This window comes from Amblyomma maculatum, chromosome 1, assembly GCF_055883805.1.
Source record: "Amblyomma maculatum isolate TAMU_Amacu chromosome 1, ASM5588380v1, whole genome shotgun sequence".
Taxonomy (NCBI): Eukaryota; Metazoa; Arthropoda; class Arachnida; order Ixodida; family Ixodidae; genus Amblyomma; species Amblyomma maculatum.
Genome location: NC_139344.1, coordinates 39,096,738 through 39,110,563, shown reverse-complemented (window position 1 = coordinate 39,110,563; position 13,826 = coordinate 39,096,738). Strand labels below are relative to the sequence as shown.

The following is a 13,826-nucleotide window of genomic DNA, read 5'->3' as shown; positions in this document are numbered from 1 at the left end:
GGAGCAGCAAGAAAATGAATTTCGGTTCCTGCAGTTTTAGTCGGCTTATGCTTTCTTATACACCTTAATATTATCTCTTTTTTTTTTTTAGTATTAACGGTTATCTCTGATTTCAAAGTGGGCCGCTTAAATGCGAAAGAAATTAGCGCGCTACCGCTCGTTAAGATAAGTTCCGTTAAGCTCGAGTGTTTTCAGGAAGTAAGCCTCCGTGGTTAGGTTTAGGATATGAAAGCGCTTGAAACCTTATATATAATGAGAATAAACGCACTTCAAAACCAGGTTTTGACCCTTTATGTTCAAGGCGCTTAGTAAAAATAATGACTACCAGATATCTATTTTTGCACATAGCTGACTTGTGAAAGAAAAAAAAAACCCTGCTAAGTGCAGCTGAAGATAGGAACTGAAAATAGGAAGAAACACTTATAATACAACTCAAACCATTTAACTGCGTCAACTTGAATTACTTAATTTTGCACTCTGCGCTGGGGCAGACCAGCAAGCTTTGACAAGTATACTGAAAGGTCTTGTTTCATTATCTTAAAAATACATTAAGTAAGGGGCCTAAACAAAACAATGACACTTCTACAATAAACTGCATTATTTTGTGTAGGTTCAAAGAGAAGGTGAGCAGGGATAACATGTTTTTGTTTTTTTATTTAAAGGATAATGACGATAAGAATAAGCTTGGAATTTATTGGGCTGACTCAAATTCAACCGCTCGCGGTCTGCAACTCCTGTATCTGCATGAAGAAAAAAAAAAGTTCGGATCCTATGGTGCTCAAAGTTAGAGAAAGAGAGCTTCCTGCAAAATCACAGAAAGGTCAGACGCAGTTACTGCAGTGAAGCGTTCTTTCTTTATGGGGAACATTAATAAGTGAAATTACATTGAGGGTAACGCATAATGAGAAGGCAGGAAGCAGTTAAACTGAAGTACACTTTCCATCAGGTTTTATGCTAGCTGCTGCTCTGTAGTTCAAGCAGAACCTACCGGCATTCGCGATTAGGAAAGACCCTCGGTTCCAGTTGACTTATTATTGCTGAACACACTTCAGCAGTCCATAACCAGGGGCCACTTACAGCCGTCATCTCTGGGCAAATTTCAAGCCTTTTTCCACCTTGTGTTATCATACAGAGTCATCTCGAAATGACAAAAGCGCTGTGTGTAGCACTGTTGCTATTTTTAGATGAATATACAGCAAGTTGCTCAGTTGTCTGTTTTTATCATATAGAGTTACACATAAAAGAGCCCCCAAAAGTTGTATCTTGAGTACTTCTCTTTCCGTCAGTAAATGTACTGAGATAGATTTAAGCAGGCTGCGGTACAAGTATTGTATTAATTTAGCAGTTGAATTGTGGCTCCGGTAAAAAAGAAAAATACAGTGGCGCATTAGCGGTGCTTTTTGATGAGAACACCACTTACCCGGCTTTAACAAAAGCAACAAAGACAACACCATAAAGGCATGACAGTGCATTCGTTGCTGTCCACATTCTCATGAGCCGTGATTCCCTCTCAGCAGCGTTGTGGGCCAGCTATGGGCCCTCATACAGTTATACAAGGAAGCGAGATAGTAGGAAGGAAAGTGTACAAGTGAGAGTTTATGTGCAAACGTGCCGTATTCTTGCCAAAATCTTAACAGGATATTTATGGAAAGCATGCGATCCGTAAAAGTTTAACGAGGTGGCCAATCCGATGCAAATTTTACTTAGATGCTCAACTCGATTTTTTGCTTTCTGTCTTTGTCATTCGATCATCTTGAGTGGAATAGTATCATGTATACACTACAGACAATACGGGTCATTCCCTTTGATTCGGTACTCCCAGAAACATTGTCTGTAGCTAATATTTTATCACTTTGCCCACTGAATATTGCGAAGTGAAGGAGAGCCTCGTAGTACAGTCGGGAGCAAAAAGTGATAGCTATACAATACGCAGCCGGTGGCGGAGCTGGGGAAAATTAGGGTGTCTATATGGGGAAAATAGTAATAGTAATAGTAATAGTAAATAGTAATGGGCGAACTCTATTAGGCTACATCGGCTATCAGTGCAGTAAGAGAATTGTATACTCACGCCGCAGACAGATCTATTCTTACTGATATAACTGCTTAAATAGGCTGGGTCTATGAGAGGGACTTTCAAGCATTATAAAAAAAATTAGAAAAATTAGAAGTCTATTTCATTCCCCAAGGTGGTAACATAATACTTTGTGCTCTGTCGACAACTCGGGCATGTCAATGCCTAATGACAAAACATTTATCACTGAGACTATATCACATCTGTCATCGATGGTCGTGTCTGTAGTCAGTAACCATAACGTTACTGGAAGCCTCATGCCACATCTCCGCTATTGACTTTCATATGCCAGATGTATCATAAAAGCCCATCACACAATTTGAAATTTTGGCTTTTGAAGTAAAAAGATGGCTTTTGTGGCGTAGTGGTAGCAGCGTGGGCTGACCCCAGAAGAAATATTCATCATGCCAAACTATAGTATAACTGTGGAACCAAGTTTAATAGTCAGCTTGGTCACTGTCATAGATAAGCACCTGGTAACAATTAAATATTTCTAGCTGCCAGTTCGCAGTAGTAATTTCAGTTTTTAGAATTTTGAAAACGCGTGATTGCTCTCGATGCCATGACTACGCGTAAGTTCGGCCAATTTCCTGCACGATTTCAAAATTGCACGCTGGCAGGGCAAACAAGGCGATTTTTAATCGCTCGTGAAACAATCAAAATCTTTTGTGATTAAATGCCAAGAGTAATAATTCTTTTTAATTTAAAAGAAACAAATAATGGTTATCACTAAAAAACAGCTCTATCCGTAAGAGCTTGAGTTCTTTATCTATAATATTTTAAAAGTTCACTAATAGAAGTCGACCATATTGCCAATTGTCTTGGCTTGCATTTTTCTGACTTTCACCAACACTGGAGTCACTGTATCGCCGTAACCATCTCTTATCTCTAAAACACATTTTTAAATTTTGTGCGCGCTTTCATTGAGCACCTGATACGATGAATTTAAACAGTAAAAAAAAAGGCGAAAAATCTTGCACTGTGTTTCTGTATTAGGTAGTTATCAAAGATTTTCCTTTAATTGTATCTGTGCAGTCAGCAAAGGACTGGAGAAAAAAACGTCAGTGTCCATATTTGCTTGCATTCACGCACCAGTACTGGGGCCATCCATGCTTTGAAATCCTCTTAGGTAGAAAGCACTCTGGCAGCGGGAAAATTCAATCCTTAATAACTAGAATTCAACCAATCAGATATACATGACAGTGACACACTTTCGCTGGGACCACTACTTGTGTAAGTATAGTGCGCAGTAGATGCGAAGAATCTTTTATTATACTGGTTTGTGTTTTGTAATCTAAGCCCGTGCAAAATAGATCTCATTGTGTGCAGCATCAGCTACGACCATTCTGGAAATCTTGGCAGTGCACTTTTTCTGTGTTCTCCGGGGTGGGCTCATTAGGAAGAAGCCCGGAGCATACCGAGTGGGGGCTCAAGAAAAGGGCGGGAAATGCGCACTTTAATGGTCCCGCTGTGCTGCCATCCGCAGCATTCGTCGTTTTAAGAGGGGCTGTTTTAGGTCATTTCGTCCCTTCCCCCGCCCTCCTTTCAGGTGCGATATAACTCGAAACCAGCTTTTTGTTTGGCCTAATGCTACCCTCGTGTAACGCCGGCAATCGCAAACTACAATTTTCCTCCGGTGTGCTGCTGTGATATTTTTCTGTTCTTTAGTTTAAAGAAGAGAGCGTTGAATCGCTCGATGTTCTATAATGACAGCTGCTGGGTAGCGAGGGGACCCATAGCCCACTACCAAAACCAACACATTTAATTTTCAGCGGCCGCTAAGGAAACAGTAAACGACGGCTTTTAGGTTTGCGAAATCCAGCATAAATAAAACGGCATGTGGTCATTTATGAAAGCAATTTTGGAGACGGTGGGAGCAGACTCACCATTCAACAATTCCTACTATACAATAGCAAGTACGAAAACATTGTTATCAATGTAAGCAAGATGTTTTTGCGGCATTGAAACGCACGTATTATTTTACGGCGCCAGTGTTTTCACACACTGCCCGAATCGTTATCGGGTTGCTTAAATCTTCATGACCGTACTGAGCAGCAACGGGTGAGCAGATGCATGTGTGTGCTCCTGTTATCCGCAAACAAGGAAGTCCTCGTTTCAATATCACAGCAAGTCAGCAGATCAGCATGCGATGAAAGAGGACATTTTTGCCACCTATCAAACCAAGAAGAAAACTACATGTAGTCAAATATATCCTAGCTGTAGAAGGCACTGCAAGATTAATGGTACTCGACCGTAGAAGGCACTGTAGGTAGAATGGTATTCGGACCTGCTTCAGTCAACCCCAGGAAATGTGGACAATTAGCTCTAGTTTGCACCTCTACCACTGCATGTCACGTGGTGCTGAATGCTCCAAATCACCACGGGAATTAGGAATGTTCAGTATATTCCGTTGATTTTCTATTCTAGTCACGTAAGCGCGGGAACCATTTTATAGGTCAGATTTTGTAGCGAGAGTGAAGGGTCGGCCTAGATATTCATCCTGTTCGTTCAGAATCCCTTTTGCCATCCCAGTTCTCTCAAAATTGCGTGTTTAAAATATCCCCAATGAGTTTCGCGCTGCACACTTAAATCGTCCAACAGATATGACTCTAGTTGCCGAATGTCAGGGAAAGGTGGGTGTGTAGTAAACCACAAGATTCGGCGAGAGGTTTCAAGAAAGGTGCGCAAAATATTTCGAGTGGCGGCGTGAACAAGTTTTTTGTCAGGAAGCGCGGAAAATTACGTCTACTTTCCGCTGACGTCGACATTTATAGCCAGGCAGTGTGATTGTGCCGCATAAGCCTCAACCACGCATCACCAGCCCGCACTGTGTGCGCCCAGAGTGCCACAGAGCACCTGCTCGCCCACGCCGTGCCAACTAGTGACCTCGTGGAGTAAAAACCCTCGGTCGGTTCTGTCGCAGCAAGCGGCGGTATGCAGTGCCCAAGACGCATGATGATGCAAAATTCACTCACCTATATTAATGTGATGAACTGGGTGTGGCCTTCAGGAGCTTCCCGGTTCACACGTACTTGAACGTGTGGATCTGCGTGGAATATAAGATTTACAAGCTGAGTTCATCTAATTTGTACCCACGCAATATAGGCAGTGATTTCGCCACCACTCTAGCAGCGAATTCGAGATTGAGAACCGTCACTCTAGTGTATCTACGCAGGTCAACACATGCAATCACATTTAAAGCGTCATTCGACCATGCCGAATGAGCTTGAGGTTACCGCACCATCACAACGCGAGATTCAAGAGCAATGCTCCGTCAGTACTACAATACTCCCCTGTACGACTTGCTTTTCCATCAACTCTGGCGGCTCGTGTGAAGTCCTATTAAGGCACCCTTTATGACAGGGGGGGGGGGGGGGGGGGGGGGGGCGTAAATATATGTCACTGAAGACCTCTATAGAAAAAAACTCTGAAAGCAAAAAAAAAAAAAACAGAAACAAAAACAAAATTGTGCTGTTGGTGAGCCACAGAGAATGCGGAAGAAATCGGTGGTCGCATTCAAGCCAGCCAACAAATTCTCACCCTCGCGAAGCCTACATACATGCATCGCTATTTTAATCAGGCCAGTTGATCACACGACATCGATGCTGGCGTCCGCATAAGTACCTGTCATGCTTCAGCTTTCTACCATCAATACTGACAAAGCTAGTACGGATGCGTGGACTTGAAAGCAACGTTGACTAAGTCGAGCGTATTCAACTTCCGCCTGCAAAATAGCCTACTTCATTCATATATGGAATGTACACCGCGACATTCACCTCGAACTGCGGGCTGCTAGCAAGGGCGACGGAAAAATTCACTGCAACTGCTTTGTGAACATGCCTGTGACAGAAAAAGGCATCCCACTGGCACCTGAAAGTCTAAAACGATTTGATTGGCTCGGAAATGGCTATTTTGACGAAACCTCAAGAGCAAAAAGGATAGGGACTTAAGATAGACACAGGACACTGTCTTTTTTGTGCTTCATAGGCTTCACCAAAAGGAGCAAGCTTCTACCAAATACACATTCTATGCTGAGACATGCAACCGTAAAGCGAAATAAAGAGCCTCTGCCTGTTCCACTAAGTATAACAGAGTCCAAGAAACAGCCTTGCTTGCTCGGAAAGTTTGCAAGAATAGAATAACGAATTGTGGTGAGAAATATGTGTTCACATTTAATCGCCACAGCGTGCGAAAGGCCCAGAAAAGTATTTATTTTATAATATAACAAACGCTAGAAAAATAATTAATTATATATTGCAACAAACCCTTAATACACCAGAAGCATGATCACTCGCTATGCTACTTTCTTTCTCGATACTTTTGTGGACTCTGAGATTTTTCAGGTCTCAGAATGTAAATATCTGAGAACAACATTTCACGTGCAAAAAAATGAAGTTGCATATTGTGTTATCATACACATGCAACGGATCAGATATTCTTAACCGGTAATTATCTAGCGTTATGCCGAAATTGAATCAGGCACCTCGTTAACTTACATTCGGTGTCCAAAGCCTTGCAAAGAGGGGCGCGTAACCAAACTGGTTCTTACTCATCCGCATTCCCCGATACTGAGAACGATTGAAAACGGCGGCACCCTTGCATTGTGCACGCGGTCTAGTAAACCACCTAAAAAACAGACGCGACCAGCGACCAGAGAGCGCGTGGTTCCCAACTATGAAAAAATAGAAAGAACAAGGAGAAAATGCGCGAGAAAATCGGCCCCCGCATATGGGCACTGCGCAATGCTAAAACTCGGAACGAACTCCGCAGTGCGTGGAAAGGTTGCGGCCGAGATGTTTACTCCGACCAAGGTCCATCGCGAGTAGCAGAACACGGAGCCACCGCAGAAACCGGCCGGGGAACTTCTGAACAAATTCACGCGGATTACAGGGTGTAAAGGGCGGTGGTTGTGGTCCTTGTGGATGTGGCAACTCTGCTGCCAGCCGTGCAGCGAAGCCACCATCGGCATTGAGCACCTAAGCCGGAGTGAGCGCCGAACGAATAAAGTCGTGTGGCCCCCTTCTTTCGGAAAAAACACATAATGCGATTGCCACGATACGGAGCTAAAAATAAAACAGAGCCATGCCGGCCAACTATACTATGACCTGCAGACTTGCTACAGACTGCTGAGCTCTAGGTAATTGATACGTTCCCCACTTGCAAGCTTTCGATTTTTTTTTTTTTTTTCATCCAGACTTCACTTCTTACTAATAAAACCAGGTTTAGGCTTGGAGTGGCGTGAGGATTTGTTGAGCTAATTGGGCAAGTAACATCATTAGAACATATATGCCCTCATTTCAACGAATACGTTTGTTTCGTTTAAGTTATCCGAATATTAATGAAGTTTACAAGGGTGAAGGATCGGGTCGCCATGTCTGTTTCAATGTGGCCGTATCAATTTTCGGCCCTCCACAAATGAGAAGCATGATTTAGACTGCGTGACAAGAACACTTTCCGTATTTTTGCTGTGCACAATTGCGGGTATATAGCCCCATTAGTGCTGAAAGAACAACCTTGCACTAACGGTGTAGCCTGAAGCTCACCTGATACTCGAGCTTAGCTCACCAGGTAACTGCTTGTGGAATAATGCAGTTCCCCATGAGCGTTGTCTAGACGCACGAGCTTCATCATCATCACCAGCCTAACTATACCCACTGCAGGGCGAAGGCCTCTCCCATATTTCTCCACTTAACCCGCTTCTGTGCTAGCTGCATCCACTTGACCCCTGCGAACTTCTTAACCTCATCCGCCCTCCTAACTTTCTGCCGCCCCCTGCTGCGCTTTCCTTCCCTTGGAATCCAGTTTCTTACCCTAGGCGACCATCGGTTATCCTTTCCTCGCACTACATGTACTGCCCATTCCTATTTCTTCTTGATTTCCACTAGAATGTCTGTAACTTGAGTTATTTCTCTGACCCACTCTGCACGCTTCCTATCTTTTAATGTTACCACGAGCGTGATACGCACGAGCTTACCAAGTTCAGAATCCAGGGGCCAGTTTTCTGGTCCGCATAAGTGGTTGTCTATAAAAGCGCAGTCATGAGACTTCGACAAGGTAAAGCTAGCAGTCAAGTTAGCTCAGCTGAAGTGGTCCCCCATACGAAAGTGACGATAGCGAGAGACTGGCCGACGCATTATGACAGCATGCAGGTGAAAAGGGTGGTGTTATCATGGAATTAAGAACTAGAACCATCCATTTGGAGCCAATTCTGGACGTACAATTATCATTAGTGGACTGAAGTGCTGACTGTTGTTTTTTCATGTGACTTGCCTGTTCCTCAAGAACATATTACTGACTGCATGTATATCAGCCGAGGAATAAAATGGTGAAACGTGTATTTTTAAAACAGCCACGTTTAGAAAAGAGTAACTGTTTTCTAAAAGCGAAAACAGAACCAAATAGCCCCACAACACAAATTTTTGGACCATGATTGCGTTTCCTTTAACGCACCCTGCCAATTAAACGACATGACTGATATCAACGCGACGTCATTTCCTCCGCAGCAACCCGAATAAGTTCGTATTCGTTTCTCTGCCTCTTGCTCTAACTTTTCTCCGAAGATACCCAGAAATTCTTTTGTTTTCAGGTGCCAAAGAATCTCTGCGCACATTTAGCGCTATTCTTCAGGATATCTTGAATTTTCACTATACCACAATCAGTATATGAGCGGATAATTCATTAGACGCTTACACTTTTCTCTTAACGTTTTCTCTTCAGTCAGAAACACTGCCCATTCATTTTCTACGGCAGTCTTAACTACTCGATGCGAGCGGAAGACAAAATTTAAAAGTATGATTTCGCAGCGCATCGGAAGAGTTACCGCTACCTTCCATATTTTGGCAACAGTATCTTGTAGTATTCCACAGTGGCCTCACAAAAAAAAAATATTAATATCTAACGAAGTTGTATTAGGGCAAGAACGCCCTACTCTTCGTACATCTCACTTCGAATGCGTATTGGCAATCACTGAGCACAGGTGGACGCTTCAGGGAGTTCCTCCGAGCAAAGAGGGCGCGAAATCGGTTCTGCCAAGCAGTCGTCATAATTTGCAAATATGACCCACCCATGCCAGACCACACTCTAGCTCAAATTCACCTTACATGCGGCCACTGGGGCACGTCATTTGTACAAACACTTCGCCGCCACTATGTAGTAACGTACTTGTCTATGGGCACGAGGGAAAAAGAGGAAATTGGCATTGAGGAAGAAGGCACAGGATGGATAGGGCAGAGACAGGACGCCTTGTGTCCGTGCCTTTCTGTTTGTCTTATTTTTCTGCGCAATTCTTTATGATTCAACAAGACAGTAGTGAAATAACCGGGCAAGAATTTGTACCGCAAGCGCTCGGCGAGGGAAGAGATGTAGTATAGCATAGAAGTAAGAAGAGAGTTAGGTGCAGCGCAGTTAAGGAATCCGGATACATTTCGACCTCTGGGGTTCTGTATACGTACGACGATGCATAGGATACGGGCATGCTTTGCGTTTCCCTTTCATTCTCCGTCCTTATCGCTTGCAGGCGAAGTAAAGTGACGCCCTCAACCTATTGCGCAGCTCAGCGCGCACGAGCAAACGGCCCTGCTGTTTGACAGGGACGACTGTGCAACTATTGATTGAGATCATCCCTCCGTCTGAGCCCCCGGAGTTCCCCGGAGAGAGCGAGATCTTCAGCGAGCCAACCGATTCGCCTGCAACTCCTCGATTTACTGTTGAGCGAAAGCTGTACGCAATGCAAAAGCCAATCTCTGCGTCGGTGTCTCACTTAGCAACGCTGTGCATAGCAACGCTGTGCATAGCAACACTATGCATAGCAACACTATGCATAACAATGCTGCGGCGTTTCGACGACTACGAGGACGTAAATGTGAGGAGAATGGTACCGCGCGGGGGAGTGAGATGCAGCTGATAGGAAAACGATATTTGATTGATGACAAATTATTTGCTAGCAACTAATTAGTGGGAGTATTGAATTCGTGAACGCATATCATGCTTTCGCTCCCCCATTTGTTTAGCCATGCCTAAACCTGCCTAACTTTTCCCACTTTACAGAAGTTAAAACAATGCCGACCTAGTGACTATATTGCAAACGGAAAAAGCGTGGCATGTGTTTGTGTTTGCATACTGCCACAGTAAGTCCATGATACCTTTTTATAGAACAAGATGGGGCTCAAGTTAGGAGTTTTATGGGGCAGAAAGGAAGTAGAGAGGGTTCATCGAAAAATTAAAACGCCACTTAACAGTGTTATTATGCTTTCTTAACGAAACATAGCCGTAGTTGAGGACAGTCATATGAGGGTCGTTCTGTGAGTTTTTATAATAATGCGCATATAACGTGTAAATGTTGGAGTTGGAGTTAAAGTTTATTTCTCTCTTTTACAAGAAAGGGGAAGCCAAGGCAAAAGGCGACAAGCCTGACTGGGCCTTGGCTCCCAAAACAGATAACAACAGACAACAGCACACACCTCTAATGTATGTAAAATATTAAAAAAAAAACATAATGCAACACTTACATACGATATGTAATGTAGCAATATCAATACATGCAGTATTCATTGGATATACAAATCAACAGACCACGCTGTCAATAACATAAATTTCATAGCAAAAAATATTTACACAAAAAAGATTGCATATGAGAAAAATACAGTTACTACCACCATTGAAATTATAGGGGATATTCATTTAAATATTGTTTTACATTCTTTTTAAATACCCTAGGTGCCAATGAAAATTCCACATTCGGTGTGTTGTTGATTAGGGATGGCACCTGAAAAGTTAATTTCTGTTTTCCATAGTTGGTTCGAGTAATACGTACACGTTTTTTTCGTGTTCGCAGGTCATACGTTACTGTAGATCTATCAGGTAGAGTAGTATACAGCCTATTATGGTGAATGTACTGCAGAAGACGAAAGTAGTAAATCTGATTAGCGGCTAATATGACACATTTTTTAAATAAGGATTCTGTAGGCAAGTCGCGCGGTATACCGTAATAATCTTCAATAGCTCGAAGAGTTTTTTTTTTTTTTTTTTTGGAGAACAAGCAACCCATTAATATTTCTAGAAGTTGTGGTTCCCCATATGAGAATACAGTAGTTAGTTTGGAATAAAAAAGAGCCTAATAAATTGAAATTTTCAACCAAACGGGTACCAAATTAGAAATTCTGTAAAGACATCCTACAATTCTACTCAAGTATTGTATTAAATTTAAAATGTGCGTATTCCATGGAAGGTTTTCATTGAACCAAACGCCTAGAAACTTGTGTTTCGTAACTTGCTTTGTAACGTTGCTATTATATTTAACTACTATACTGCATTGAAAAGTGGTGTTGATTGGCCTAAATATGATGTAGGTAGTCTTATTAAGATTCAAACTGAGTTTATTTGCCGTTAACCAAATTTCTAAATTGTTTAAATATTCATTGACCGTAATTTCTAATCTAGACAAGGCACAGTCGGTAAAAAAAATATTGGTATCATCCGCGTACATGATCAAATCAGGTGAGTTAGGAATATTTGTGATATCATTCATATACACTATAAATAACAATGGTCCCAAAATTGATCCTTGGGGAACACCTTGCCGTATAATCAAGTTAGTAGAACACCAGTTATTAACTCGTACAAACTGTAGCCTGTTGTACAGATAACTTCTTAATAAATCTAGTGGCACACCACGGACTCCATAATCAGCCAATTTACTTAATAAAATATCATGTTGTACACAATAAAATGCTTTTCGAAAATCCAAGAATAAACCAAGGGTATATTTCCGACATTCAATGTTATCAATTATTTTTTCTTTTATGGTTAACAATGCTTGTTCAGCGCACCTTCGCTTCACAAACTCATACTGAGAGCTGGTTATAATGTTGTATTTGGCCTAGTATTGATTACTCCCTCGAACACTTTGGATAATACAGGCAATATGGAAATTGGACGACAATTAGAAATTTCATTCTTATTTCCACCTTTATGTACCGGGCATACTCTAGCTATCTTTAACTGATAAGGGAACGTTCCAGTTTGAAGCATTAGGTTAATGATATACGTCAGGACATCACATATAAGCATTGATACGTGTTTTAGTGGCGATGCTTTGATGTCATCATGCCCTGCTGATGCGTTAGCTTTCAAGTTTTTAATTAAACCATTGACTTCTTTTGTAGTTGCAGAATAAAAGGTAACGGAATTTGGTAATGGATTAATCAAATTTGAGTACATTGTACATGAGACTGGATTATTGAAAGCTGTGTTGCCAACGTTAACAAAGAACTCATTCATAGCTGTGGCTAAGTCGGTGCCAGTCATTATCCCATTACTAGTAGTTACTTCTATGTAATCGGAGCCCGTTTTTCTATTGAGTAAATTATTTACTTGATGCCACAATTTATTTGCATCATTACGCAGCTGTGAAAAGCGATCAACATAGTAATTGGATTTGGCTCTTTTTAGCTCCTTAATTAATTTGTTCCTGTATTTCTTGTATTCAGTAAAAATATCAGCATTTTTAGTCTCAATAAATCTATGGTACATCTTATTTTTTATCTTAATTTTCTCGTATAGCTCTTTAGTGATCCATGGTTTTCTAAACTTCTTACTTTTCACCTTTTTTTCTTTCAGCGGAAATGCTGGTCAGTCATAATATGCAAGAAATTTCTGAATGAAGCCTTCGTATACGCCTCATTTACATCGCTCATCTGACATATATTATCCCAAGAAGCACTCTAGATGAGTGATTTTAATTTATCGGGGGATTTTTCATTTATATCTCTTACCGTATAAGGAAACGCGGAAATGTTTTGCTTATTCTTTCTAAGAGGAACAAAACAAAAAACAGGTAGATGGTCGCTGATGTCATTAGTCAACACACCAGACATGGTTTCAGAAACTAACACATTTGTAACGCAGATATCTGCCAAAGTAGAGGTAGTTGAAGTTATTCTTGTCGGTAAGGTTATGTTGTTAGAACACGCATTTGTATGAATGATACTGTTTAGTTCCCGTGAAATGTTATCATCAGAACTTTTATATATGTTAACATCACCCATAAGAGCAAAAGAAAGCTTGGTGGAACTCAGGAATTCCATTAGATTTTCCAAGAACCGGAAAAAGTGGGATCTGCTGCCAGCAGGTGGTCTGTATATTGTAGCAGCCATAATGTGGGGCAATGCTATTACCAAGCATTCAACATTTGGCGTCATGATTGAAAAATCTTCTATTATGCTGTGCGCATAACAGTTTTTTACATAAATTGCAACACCACCGCCTCTGCCACTTGACCTATGTAAACCGTTGTAATTATAACCAGGAAACGAAACATGATCGTCATTACAAGTCAGCCAGGTCTCAGTAAACAAAAGTGCATCAAAGTTTACTTTTAAAGATTCCAAAAACAACGTGAGGCAATCGCTTTTATTCTTTATGCTACGAGCATTGATATTAATTGCAGAAAATCTAGTTTTGTCTGGGCCAAAGCGTAGGTTGAAAGCATCATTATTATAATACTGACATGAGGGTTCAAAGTCCATGAAAAAATACCAACAACAATATATCTCTACAGATGCACACATTATTCAGTCATCTTCTCCAAATCAGACAGATCACAGATCCTCAGCACATCCCCCGTCTCATTCTGGCGCGCAAAAAACTTACATCCAGGGGTCCAAACAAATTTCCATCTCACTTGCCTTTTGCGTGCAATAGCAGCTCCGAGCAACTTTTTGCTGGCTTGTGTGAGGTGCTCATTAACAAACACTGG

The 13,826-nt window shown here is 41.6% G+C and overlaps 1 protein-coding gene across 1 annotated transcript in view; it reads right to left on the bottom strand.

Annotated features, from left to right (window-relative positions):
- Nucleotides 1–13,826, bottom strand: part of LOC146202159 (G-protein coupled receptor dmsr-1-like) — a 291,558-nt gene that overhangs the window by 170,659 nt on the left and 107,073 nt on the right. Inside the window, exon 2 of the mRNA XM_084584164.1 lies at nucleotides 5,047–5,117. The gene's annotated coding sequence lies outside the window, so the exon portion shown is untranslated. The remainder of the gene's footprint in view (nucleotides 1–5,046; nucleotides 5,118–13,826) is intronic.